This window comes from Acanthisitta chloris, unplaced genomic scaffold (genome assembly GCF_000695815.1).
Source record: "Acanthisitta chloris isolate BGI_N310 unplaced genomic scaffold, ASM69581v1 scaffold14775, whole genome shotgun sequence".
Lineage (NCBI taxonomy): Eukaryota > Metazoa > Chordata > Aves > Passeriformes > Acanthisittidae > Acanthisitta > Acanthisitta chloris.
Genome location: NW_008675456.1, coordinates 39,754 through 42,709, shown reverse-complemented (window position 1 = coordinate 42,709; position 2,956 = coordinate 39,754).

The following is a 2,956-nucleotide window of genomic DNA, read 5'->3' as shown; positions in this document are numbered from 1 at the left end:
CACAACCCTGGACCTACAGAACAGAACTAGAATAGAACTTCCCTTGCACAGAAATCTGTACTTTAGATGCCCAAGGGAGAACATCCTAGAGAGAAGGGCCCAGGACAGCTGGTGGATGTTCAAGAACCATCTCCTCCAGGCCAAGAATGGTCTATCACAGCACACAGAAAATCAAGCAGGTGACAGGAGGCATGAATGCATGAACAAGGAGCTCTTGGCCAAACATGAAAAAGAAGCATACAAGAGGTAGAAACAAGGGCAGAGGACCTAAGGAGGTGCACATCCAAGCATGCACAGATGGGGTTAGGAAAGACAAAGCCCAAATGAAGTGGAATCTAGCATGGGAGGTAGGCCAACAAAAGCAAGCATTAGCAGAGGTGTCATCATCATCAACAGGAAGACTAGGGAAAAATAAGACTCCACAGCTGAGTGGGACAGAGGACCTGCTGACAGGAGATAGCCAAGGTAGTCACTGTCATTGGTGTTACCAGTCAGAGCAACCCCCAGGAACCCTGGATCTCAGAGCACAGAAAACTGCCCCAGGTGCCAGGCTCAGAGGGCTGTGATCAGTGGCACAAAGCCCAGCTGGACACCTGACCTTACTGCTGTACTTCAGGTGTTGACACCCAGGCCAGAACAGTTTAACATCTCTGTTGATGAAGGTGGGTGATAGGACAGAGCTCACCCTCAGCATTTTTGACCAGAAGGAGAGGCTGATACCCCAGAGGGGTGTGGTGCTGTTCACAGGGACAGCAATGGGCAGGAAGTGTGAGCCAACACATCAGTCTCAGGAAGTTTAAAGGGCAGCACCAAGTCCTGCTCTGGGGCCAAAGCCCAGGCACCAGCATACACAGGGGCCAGATGGGAGTAGCCCTGGGGGTCTCTATGAACCAGACAAACACGAGCCAGCCACATGCACCTTTGGAGCAAAGATGACAAACAGCCTCCAGATCACCAGTAGCTCACACACACAGTGATGACTGCAGGACCAAAAAAAAATCTAGTGATAAATATACAGTGAAAGTAATGCCTGGGTATCAAACCACAGTTACATTAAGACCACCAAATCTACCAATTTGCCCCAGCAGTGCTATATTACAAACAGGATCCTCATTCTGCTTCTGCCACTTCACAACTCACGTGCTTGAACTCACCCTTCACCTGTCAGTGTTTCTCGGCCAAGGCTGCATTTGCAGAGCCTACATTCTGCAAAATAGGTATTCAGCACATTTTAAGTAATGCAGTCAACCTTAACATGATTTCTAGGCATGTATAATGAAAAATGAACAAACACACATTGCTATGTAATGTATATTTCAAAGTCTGTAAAGAGGCAATATTTTGTGCTGTACAAAGAATTTGCAAAAGCATACAGCTTCAAAAAAACCCAGTTTATTTTGCTGCCAAAATTATTAAACACTAAACAAGACAACCTTGACATTTATACATTAGGAATGTAAGTTTTCATGTCCAATTAAAAAAACACTTCACTGCAAAAAGGGTGAAATACTGTGTTACTGGAATAAAGAACAGTGTCACAACAAACTAGAGAATGAGAGAAAGTGTGGCAGTCATTTAAACTCAGGTACTTGCATGAAGAGACATCTACAGACTGATGCAGCTATTCCACAGACTTCGGTGAATATTAAGAAATGTACACATCTAGTCTTAGAAGTAGTATTTTACAAATACAAAAGGCAATATATTACACACCTATATACAGCACTGTAAGCCTCAAACACTGACAAAAGGTATCGGACAATTAAGTTAGAAATTTCTAGAATCCTCACAGACCTCCGTAGAGAGAAGTGTGGCTAAAATAGCTATACATTTCTGTACCTTTCAAATCTGTCAGGTATTCAAGGCAGTTCATGACATTTCAGTCCATTCAGAAAAGTCATTGCAGCTGCACAGCAAGTGGTTAGAGGCCACATGCTTTTCACACAAATGTTACAGATTCTCACAACAAAACTAATTCTTCTCAGCTTCAACAGAGTTTTTAAAGTGTTGCTGTTGAAAGCCACCCTTGGAAACTGTGCCCTCTGATTTAAAACAGTAAGGTCAGTTATAAACATCAGCATTGAAACAATTTCCCTCATCACAGTCTGAGATGATTCACTCCCACACAACATTTTTCCTGCAGAATGTTGTAGCCGTGCATGATGTTTGGAAGGTATTCAACAGAACTACCCACTCTCAGGCAGACTGTAATATGGGATGTCTTAATAGGTTCTCCTTACACTGTTAGAAGACCTGTACTTCTTTAATACGCATTTTCCATTTGTTAGTCCAAAGTGATTGGATAATGCTCTAAAGCCCAGGGTTTGACAATCTTCGGGATATAGTGAAAGAATTAATACATCTACTTCCTGCCCTACTTTCCTCCTTCCCTCTCCTCACCTCTCCCTCAATCCTGCACCATGGATATTTGGACAACAAGTAATTCTGTCTTTCCTCTCTCCTATACTGCCTCTTTTTTTTTCTTTTCCATTTTTAGGAGAAGAAAGAAGCACAGCTGAAAGTTTTAGTACTCACATCAGGAAATAAATAAACTCTTTGGACTTGATCAGTATCAAGGTGTGGTATCAGCTCACAAAAACACGTTCATTGTGTAAGTTGCTCCAGAGACCAATACATAAATACTTATATGAAGTCACATATGTATGGAAAGAGCAGCCTGTCATACCAAGAACCTTTCCTTTTATCTTTTTCTCAAAAGTATGAAGCTCTGTGCAGTTTCAATTGTATCAATACAAATCTATGTCTTGGGTTCAAGCCAGATCAGTTTGAATAACTAGGTACACAAAAGGATAAACTAACTTTATTTCAACACCATTTGACTTGTAGCCAACAGTATTGTAAACATTATGTTACGTATCTACGTTTTATGGCATTTTAGATCCTTCAAAATCCTAATTATTTAAAGTGACTAAATCTTCACAGTATAATAAATATC